Genomic DNA, 11455 nt, shown 5'->3' on the forward strand with positions numbered 1-11455 from the left:
CGAAATTCATCGAAATATACTCCCTATGTCGAATCAGAAATATACTAAGTCTGTAATAAATCTTCTGATTTCTTTCTTTCTGTATTCTCTGTTAGCGATTCAGACGTATCAGTACAATTTCTGCCAACATTTCTGTACAAATTCTGTCACGACTGATCTAATCTGTCTATATCATACCTGTCTGTTCGAATCTCATACATTCTCAGTCAGCAAAATGAACACTGAATCCACTACAATGCATTTCTGACACTATCTGTGATTTCAGATTCGGTATAAACAAATCAGTTAATAACATAAAGTAAAGAAAAAATACCTACCTGGTATTCGGCTCTGACTATCAATATCAATTCTGTTATACAATTCTGTAACATTCTGACATCACAAGCTAGTCAATTTCATACAAAATACACATTCACATATATGTTACATTCTGATCACATTCTGAACTGCTGTAACTCTCGAATTTAACTCTGATTCGGTTGGAACTGTATATACTCTCACTGGTTCACAATAATCTGCAGCATATACGGATTCAAAATAATAGTAATATCAAATCAGAAACGAAGTATCAATATCCTATACAGATCTAGTGAGTTCAATGAACTCATAAAACAAGGATTTCGGGTAAACATCTTCATATCATTCTGATCAACTGGTATATCTCATCTGCAAATAACATATGCTCCCCAAAACCATATAAGAGATCTCAAATACTGATTTAGAGCAATAATTTTCAAGCAGTTCAAAACACAATTATATAAGATAATCTGTCAACTCCTATAATATCAATCTCTGACAACTCTGACATTTCTGACTTTCTGATCTATCTGATATCGGTATCTGATCAGTCACTGATCACAATATCAACTGTCTCAAAATCAATCAGTATACTAACATCAGATATCATCTATTCTGAATACAATCTTCAAATATTCTATTCAGTCAATCAGATACTGCAAATATATCAAAATTTCATAGATATAATGAGCATAGAATTCATCAGAATATCTCTGAATATACTGACACGTGCCAAATAGTATCACAAATCAGATGTACTCGTGGTCGGTACTCTTCTACTGATCTTTCAATTTATTCTGTATCATTCTGTACTGAATCTAACATACAATCAATGTCTGATCTCAATTCAATTCTGAACTCTATCTTTCTGATATAAAGCAATCTGAAATCTTATCTGGCAATATCAGCCAACTCGTACAATACTGGCATATCTGCCAATATTAGGCTCGATTTCAGTATATCTACTGAATACATAAGGATACCATATGTTCCTTTCTGTATCAATCGAGTCATAAACAACCCAGATATCAAAGGAATTCGAAATTTAGAATCCTTACTATGAATCTCTACTCATCAGCCATATCTGGTCTGAATCTTATACTTTCCTGACTGGAATCTATCATAGTTCTGTACTTGTTCAGCCTATACATATCAATAATGCGGTCAAATCAGGAACACAAGTACATCATAAGCTATTTCTATTTCCTTCTCATCTTACTGTAGTATACAATATATACAGAAATCTCTGATATCAACACTCCCTCAACAAGCAAGGACATCAATTGTGGGGACCCGGACGCTAATCATCTTCTTAATCATCTTTTGGGATTTAATTATCAGTTCTGATAAAACAGGGTCTAAAAGTTTTTCTTTTTAATATGTAACTGCGGAAGGTAATGGAATCTAAACAATATACATTTCTGTATAAAAACTACAGTTCAGTAGAAAAGTACAATACTGTACAACCTAAGTCTAAGGTTCAATTACTAAATTCAAGTAATAAACCAAGTCTGCTACAATTCCGGAATCACCACGCTAACTCGTCTCCTCTCATCGTCATCTCAACCCTGATCCAGCCCCACCTGTTGTCATGCACACATACAAAACAAGACAACAGCCGGATAACTCCGGTGAGAATAAATCCCAGTATAAAACATGGTAAGCATGTATATAAACAAACTAATTCATAAAACATGCGATCATGTATAAACACAATATATTTCATAATCTATGAAATTAAGCATGCAGCTCAAATCAGATAAACATGCATATAAACAATCTAAATCATAAAACATGCTAGCACAACTGAAAGTAATAACGATGGGTCCCATGATCTAGGAGCCACATCCATATAAGCATGAAGTCCTAATCAAATCATGTCTAGACTTGACTCGATCTATAACTCTAGGGATCCCGAGGTGAATAAGACGTCACTGGCTGTCACCTACCCTACCAATCGAGGTGCTGTACGTCTTATTCCTAGACTTCGGCCTGATCTGTATCCACGTCTACAAAGGGGCGGTGATCTTCCCCTAAGCTGAGATATCGCCGAACATCTAGAAGTCTGCCTGATCTCCAGACTGTCCTATCTTAATGCATGAATACAAAATCTGTAAACAAGCATAATCATTCTAATGCAATGCCACATGATCTGTAAACAAAGCATAGCAAGATTTATATACAAGTTCTATAAACAAATACATAAACAAGAATATAGTATGTGATTTATTGGGCAACTCAAATGGTGATCTCAATTGAGTTGTTTCTTCCCGAATATCACATGAATTATACCTTTGTCGTCCCCGTCTGAGGAAGACAAAGTCTCGAAGTCCAGTCTGTCCATATCCGATGTCCTTGCGTAGCTCTACTCGAGAGGAACACGATACTGCGTTCGGATTCGAATTCTGATAGACGGATTCTTCGAAATCACAAATCTAAAAGGCGTAAGGATTTTTCCCTCAACCCTTCGACCATTCTCTGAATTTCTGAGGACATCCACGTGCAATCTATCTATATATACTGCATGCATCTCTATAAAACGTGGCATAGTCATTCGCACTGCACGTCGCACCGCGGGTGCGGTCCTTGCTGCACCGCGGGTGCGCTCATGTTTCGGATACGCATCAATGTTCCAAAAGCTCAGACCGCGGGTGCGGTCATGTCTTGTACCGCGGGTGCGGTCTGGCACCGCGGGTGCGGCGTATGCAAGACCGCGGGTGCGGTCTTGCTTCGCCCAAATTCTTACCCTACTGAACTTACACCGCGGGTGCGGTGTACTCAAGGGCGCGGGTGCGGTGTACACAAGGGCGCGGGTGCGGTCTTGCACATTCTTAAATTTATAGTTTTGATCCGAGCAACATCCCATAATCTTATCTTATCTTTTCTTTCCTCAATGCATGTCATGCATTCTCATATCTTCCGAGTCTCACGTTAACGAAGATTAATAATCTTGGTTTCTCAAGTCGATAATTCTCGGGCATTACATTTCTCCCCCTCTTAGATCTGAGTTCGTCCTCGAACTCATAAGTAATCAATCCAAATTTATTAGAAGAGATGTATAACAGAGTTTAACATCTAAAATCATCTCACTAACATCATTCTGTGGTGTCTTTCTTTGGTCAATCTCTGATTCTAATCTGAATTCACAATTCAAGAATTATAATATCATAATCCTTTTTCAACTCGTTCTAGCCGAATCAATCCCGCATTACTGGCTATACCACATCCGTATATGCCAATCTGCAGTCTATAACCAAACAACACCACCTGTAGTTGTTATCCCATCAGTCTATCCCAATCTAGGACATCATCAATCTTCATCTTCCAATACCAATCGTCATCATCCGACATTGGTTTCTTAAATCTGTCCATTCTGAACTATCTCAATAACTATTGTCATACAGTAAGTCACACAATGACAATAATCTATATAAACTAGTACTAACATCCAGTACTAATGCTCTACAAATATCTGTCAATATCTGGTAACCACGCCCTGACTATCTGTCAATCTGTGAATAATCTGCACAAGAGAGCTTATGATATACTCTATCACAAGTACAACTCCATCAAAATCACAATCTGATATCATCTAATTCTTACATTCTTGTCAATCTGACTATTTCTTTGACATTGATCTATGCCATTTGGTTCTGTTTGTACGTAATCTGGTACAAACTGATAGATATGGATTGAGTAATCTGTCAATCATAATCATATCATCTCATAATCTAAAGAAAATGGCGGTACTTTCATTACGAAAGCCATAGAAATGTACTCCCATTTCTATTCAGAGCTATACAAAATCTGTACTAATCTTCTGATTTCTATCTTTTTGTCTTCTTCTGTTAGCAATTCAGACTTGTCAGTACAATTTCTGCCAACATTTCTGTACAAATTCTGTTACAACTGATCTAATCTGTTTATATCACAATTGTCTGTTCGAATAACGTACATTCACAATCATCTGAATGGCAACTGAATTCACTACTATGCGGTTCTAACACTATCTGTGAGTTCAGATTCGAACTATGCTGTATAAACAAATCAGTGAATAATCATAGATTAAAGAAGAAATACCTACCTGGTATTCGGCTCTGACTATCAATATCAAAATCTGTAACCAATTCTGAAACATTCTGATATCATAACATAATCAGTCCCATATAACACAAAATCAAATATCTGTTATTCTGACTGATGCTCTATTCTGATTATTACAAACAAATTCTGAACATTCTGATCACATGTCTGACTGTTTACACTAATCTGTATCAAACACTGATTCACAATAACATGAATATTACATCAGATTCAGAATAGAAAGAATCGATACAGATCTAGTACTCATAAAACAAAGATTGCGGCAACACTGATGATTCTGACTACTGATCAATCTTCCCTGTAAGGCTCGAGAATTGTCAATTGGCATTGATGTTAGACTTGTATAGATAAGAATGCATGAATTATGAGATTTTGAGCAGCAGGGCCGAAGCCACACCGCACCCGCGGTGTTAGAGATACAGCACCCGCGGTGCATTGAGAGGAAATTGGTGAAATTGTGCGAACAGACACCGCACCCGCGGTGTTAGCAAGACCGCACCCGCGGTGTGAGACCGCACCCGCGGTCTAGGTGCTGCAATGTTAGATTAATTTGCCATGAGCACAGCGCACCCGCGCTCTTGAGTTGCCGCACCCGCGGTTTGCATGCGAAAATGCCACCTTCGATTTTTATGTTGACACTTGGCATGTTATATATATAACTTTGCATGACATCTCATTCTTCAGATTTCTAGCATGCAAGAACCGAGAGTCCTCTTCAAGAATCCTCAAGGTTTCATACCCTAAAAACTATATTAGGCAAGATTTGTTCATCTGATTTTAAGTTCGAGTCCGGATTTGTGATCCTTGTAACAAGAGCTATTCAAGGATGTAAGTTTCTTCTATTTTCAACATGTTTCGAAATAATGATGTTGGGGAAATTCAGATTTGAGTTAGAATATGTGTTCTTGATATCTTGAGCTTGTTATATTTACTATCGGATTGATTTTCGGATATCGTATGCTTTTGTTCGAAATTCCAGCATGTATTATGTGAAGATTTTACAGATTCTAGCTGGTGGATTGATGTTTAGATGAGATTATGAGTTGTTGGGATTGATTATGATATTGTTATGTTGAGATTGAGTTACCGGTATCAAAGACATACGCCGTTATGCCGTCAATTGTTACCGAGATGGAGTATTGACTTGTACAAGATTTTGATATGAGTTATATCTTGATAGAATGCATTGTTATATTGTCATTTCAGATTAGTTTTGACAGAGTGACATTCCGACTTCGAGACTTCGACCGACGATTCGACAAGAAAGGTATAATTCATGTGGTCACGGGATTGCACAACTCGATTCAGATTTGATACGAGTTTCCCTAAATCACATACTAGATTGTTATTACATTTGATTATGTAATGCCTTGTTTATTGATTTATATTCGAGTCCTGAGATAGGAGAGATTGGCAGACTTGCCAAAACTAGACGTTTCGGTGTATCGACGCATAGAAGCAGATTTGATATATGTGTAGACCCTCGATACAGAGTTGACCGAAGTCTAGGAATAAGACGTACCGTTGCCCCGAGTTGTTGGGTAGGTAACAGACCGTCTTATTCACACCGGGATCCCTAGATTAGAAATGAGTCGAGTCAAGATTTAAATGTTGAATACAGATTTGTATTCTTCTACATGTTTAGATTTTATTCATGTTACTTGATATATTCTATGCTTTTGTACATGATTATGACATTGCATGCATCCATGTTTTATACTGGGATATGTTCTCACCGGAGTTATCCGGCTGTTGTCGTGTCTGTATGTGTGCATGGCAACAGGTGGGGCAGGATCTGGGTCTCGAGCTAGATGAGAGATTGAAGATAGCGTGGAGATCACGGGCGTTGCAGATTTCTAGTGTGGGGACCCGGGCTCTAACTCTATTCTTTTGGGATTTAATTGGATCTTTGTTCGAAAATGTGGGTCAAAATTTTGCTTTTAACTTTAATTCAAATGTATTAACTAAAGCATAACATATCTCGATAGAAATTAAACAACGTAATGTACATACAAGTCTGTTCGTACAACATACACTAGTGTTCAAATGACAACTACAAACATAAGTAGTACAAGTTTCATAAGAAAACACTAGTAATCTGCAATGCCCGAGATCTCTACGCTATCATCATCTCTCATCTAGCTCGTGACCCCGATCCTACTCCACCTGTTGCCATGCACACATACAGACACGACAACAGCCGGATAACTCCGGTGAGAACATATCCCAGTATAAAACATGGATGCATGCAATGTCATAATCATGTACAAATGCATAGCATAAATCAAGTAACATGAATGTAAATCTAAACATGTAGAAGAATACAAATCTGTATTCAACATTTAAATCTTGACTCGACTCTTTTCTAATCTAGGGATCCCGGTGTGAATAAGACGGTCTGTTACCTACCCAACCACTCGGGGCAACGGTACGTCTTATTCCTAGACTTCGGTCAACTCTGTATCGAGGGTCTACACATATAGCAAATCTGCTCCTATGCGTCGATACACCGAAACGTCTAGTTTTGGCAAGTCTGCCAATATCTCCTATCTCAGGACTCGAATCTAAATCAATAAACAAAACATTACATAATCAAATGTAATAACAATCTAGTATGTGATTTAGGGAAACTGGTATCAAATCTGAATCGAGTTGTGCAATCCCGTGACCACATGAATTATACCTTTCTTGTCGCACTGTCTGTGACGTAGTCGAAGGCTTGAGTTCACAATAGCCAATACAATCTGAAATAGCATAATCGATATGTACTCTATCAATATATATCTCAAGCAACTAAATATACAAAGCTACAATCGGTTTTCAAAACAATTCGACAGCGTAACGACGTAGTTCTTCAATACCGATAACTCCACCATAACATGCTCAATCATAATTAACTCATCATTTCATCTAACATCTATATACATGCTGAAATCCGTATATTCTCAATCCAACACATGCTGGAAAATCGAACGTATAGCATACGGCGTCTGAAATTCAATCCGTTTACGTTTCTACGATGCTCAGTATATCAAGAACACATAATCTATGTCAAATCTGAATTCTTCCAACACATAATTTTCGAAACATGCTGGAAATGAACAATACTTACATCCTTAGCTAGCTCTTGTTGCAAGTATCACAAATCTGTACTCGAAATTAAAATCGGATAGCTAGTTGTTGCATAATCTCAATTCTAACATGAAGAAACTTTGAAGAAAACAAAAGGAACTCTCGGTGCTCTTAGCAGCTGAAATGAAGAATGAAGATTCAGCAATTTCGTATATATATACATGCCATGTGTCAAGCCAAGAAAAGGAGGTGGATCTCTCGCATGCAGCACCGCGGGTGCGCTCCTCTTGTACCGCGGGTGCGCTGTGCTCACGGCGAGTTCATCAAAAATTGCAACACTTAGACCGCGGATGCGGTCCCTGCATGACCGCGGGTGCGGTCTCACCACCGTGAGTACGGTCTTGTTAACACCGCGGGTGCGGTGTCTGTTCGCACAATTTCACTAATTTCCTCTCAATGCACCGCGGGTGCTGTATCTCTAACACCGCGGGTGCGGTGTGGCTTCGGCCATACTTCAAAAATTCCACTCTAAATGTCATGCATTCTCATGGTTTCAAATCTCACATTGATGACAACGGATAATTCTCGAGCCTTACATTTCTCCCCCTCTTAGATAATAGTTCGTCCTCGAACTTATAAACCAGTAAAATCAAAGCGGGAAGAAAGACTCACATCATAAGAATAGCTCGGGATGCCTCTGTCTCATCTCAGACTCTGTCTCCCAAGTTGCTTCCTCGATGCCATGACGACTCCATTGAATCTTCACTAACGGAATAGTCTTCGTCCTGAGCTTCTTTTCTTTCCGATCAAGAATCTGTATCGGTCTTTCAACGTAGCTCAAGGTCTGATCTAGCTCGGCTTCGTCAGGTTGAATGACATAAGAATCATCCGGCATGTATCTGCGCAACATCGATACATGAAAAACGTCATGTATACTAGATAGTGAAGGAGGAAGAGCAAGTCTATAAGCTCGATCGCCAATCTTCTCAAGGATTTCATACGGACCGACGTATCTAGGAGACAACTTTCCTCGCTTGCCAAATCTGACAACGCCTCTGAAAGGTGAAATCTTCAGAAATACTCTGTCTCCCTGTTCGAATACTAACGGTCTGCGTCTGATATTGGCGTACTTCGCTTGCCTATACTGTGCCATCTTCATTCTCTTCTGAATGATCTTCACTTTCTCAGTCATCGCACGAATCATATCAGGCCCTAACACTGGTACCTCAGAAATATCATCCCAGTACAACGGAGATCTGCACTTCTTTCCGTATAAAGCTTCGAACGGTGCCATCTCAATGCTAGTTTGATAGCTGTTGTTGTATGAAAACTCACACAACGGCAATGAATCCTGCCAACTAGTACCAAAGTCTAGTACTACAGCTCTCAGCATGTCCTCTAAAGTCTGGATAGTCTGCTCTGACTGTCCGTCCGTCTGGGGATGATAAGCAGTGCTTAGGTGTAAAGTCGTACCCAAAGCCTGCTGCAAACTGTGCCAGAAGTGAGAAGTGAATCGTGGATCACGGTCTGATACGATCGACTTCGGCACACCATGCAATCTGACGACCTCTCTGACATACAACTCTGCCATCTGATCGTGTCGATAGGTCATCCTGTACGGAATGAAACAGGCAGATTTGGTCAATCTGTCAATGATGACCCAAATCGAATCACAGCCATGGGATGATCGAGGTAACTTCGTCACGAAATCCATGGAAATGTGGTCCCATTTCCATTCAGGAACAGACAAATTCTGAAGTAAACCTCCGGGCTTCTTTCTCTCTGCCTTCACCTGCTGGCAATTCAGGCACTTAGACACGAATTCTGCAATGTCTGTCTTCATCTGTTTCCACCAGAATTGTGTCTTCAAATCATTGTACATCTTCCTGCCACCAGGATGAATGCTGAACCGACTACAGTGTGCATCCGACATGATCTGTCGTCTCAAATCTGAAATCTCTGGCACTACTAAGCGGTTATTCACATATAGAATGGAATCTCTAACCTGATATTCTGATATATGACAAGCTCTGACCATATCAATCGATCTCTGCACGCTCGGATCAGTTCTCTGTGCTTCTTTGATCCTCGAAATCAGATCTGGCTCAATCTGAATCGCAGCAAGTCGCAGCGGTCTACTCTCTGTATCAAATATCAATCCAGACAAGCAACAATCTTCCACTAAACTCGATACACCTACAGTCGACAAGGAAAGAGCACATACCTTTCGACTCAAGGCGTCTGCCGCTGCATTCGATTTTCCTGGATGGTATTTGATCTCGCAATCAAAATCTTTCAGCAGATCAAGCCATCGTCGCTGCCTCATATTCAACTCTGACTGAGAAAAGAGATACTTCAGACTCTTATGATCGGAATAGATCTCAAATTTCTCGCCATACAGATAATGACGCCAGATCTTAAGTGCAAAAACAATCGCCGCCAATTCGAGATCATGAATCGGATAACGAGTCTCGTGCGGCTTCAGCTGTCTAGAGGCGTATGCTATCACGTGCCCTCGCTGCATAAGAACACATCCTAACCCTCTGTGAGATGCGTCACAGTATACAACGAACTCACCTGTACCTGCAGGAATCGTCAAGACAGGCGCACTAGTCAGCCTCTTCTTCAGCTCTACAAAACTAGCTTCACAATCTTCGGACCACACAAATGGCATATTCTTCTGTGTCAACTGGGTGATAGGCTTCGCTATACTGGAGAAATCTCGGATAAAACGACGATAATACCCGGCTAGACCCATGAAACTGCGTATCTCAGGCACAGAAGTCGGTCTCGGCCAACTGATCACAGCCTCAACTTTACTCGGATCTACCGCAATACCATCTCCAGATATAATATGCCCCAAGAAGACAACCTGTCGCAGCCAGAATTCACACTTGGACAGTTTGGCATACAACTGCTCTTTTCTTAAAGTCTTCAATACGATCCTCAGATGATCTGCATGCTCAGTCAAACTCTTCGAATACACCAAAATATCATCAATAAACACAATTACAAACTCATCTAAATATCTTTGAAAAATGCGGTTCATCAAACTCATAAACACCGCTGGTGCATTCGTCAACCCGAAAGGCATAACAACAAACTCGTAATGTCCATACCTGGTTCGGAATGCAGTCTTCGGAATATCAACGTCTCTAACTCGGAGCTGATGATACCCTGATCTCAAATCAATCTTCGAATATACAGAAGATCCCTGTAACTGGTCAAATAAGTCGTCGATGCGCGGCAAAGGATACTTGTTCTTCACTGTTGCCTTGTTCAACTGTCTATAATCAATACACAGTCGCATCGAACCATCTTTCTTTCTAACAAAAAGCACCGGAGCACCCCAAGGTGATACACTGGGTCTGATATATCCCTTGAACAAAAGATCCTCCAACTGTGCTTTCAACTCTTTCAGCTCTATCGGTGCCATCCTATACGGAGCTCTCGAAATAGGAACAGAACCGGGCATAAGATCTATGCTGAAATCAACCTCTCGAACTGGAGACAACCCTGGAATCTCATCGGGGAAAACATCTGCAAACTCGCAAACCACTGGCAGATCTGCCAATGTTGGGCTCGACTTCAGTAGGTCTACTGAATATACGAGAAAGCCCTCTGCTCCTCTCTGAAGCAATCTACTCATAGTCAGAGCAGATACTAAGGGAATCCGAGATCTGGAACCCTTGCCGTAGAATTTCCACTCGTTTGTCATCTCGGGTCTGAATCTGACAATCTTGTGGAAACAATCTACAGTGGCCCTGTACTTGGTCAACATGTCTATTCCAACTATACATTCAAAATCAGCTAAACCAAGTACTACACAATCAAGATCAATCTCATGCCCCTCAAACTGAAGCATACAGTGTCTAACAGTAGTCACAGATATCAAACCACTTCCCAACGGAGAAGTTATAGATACTACTGTCGACAACGACTCAACAGGCAATGAATTTCTCAATGCAAAATGTTCAGATAT

The sequence above is a fragment of the Primulina eburnea genome, unplaced genomic scaffold, assembly GCF_022965805.1.
Source record: "Primulina eburnea isolate SZY01 unplaced genomic scaffold, ASM2296580v1 ctg424_ERROPOS5767910, whole genome shotgun sequence".
NCBI lineage: Eukaryota > Viridiplantae > Streptophyta > Magnoliopsida > Lamiales > Gesneriaceae > Primulina > Primulina eburnea.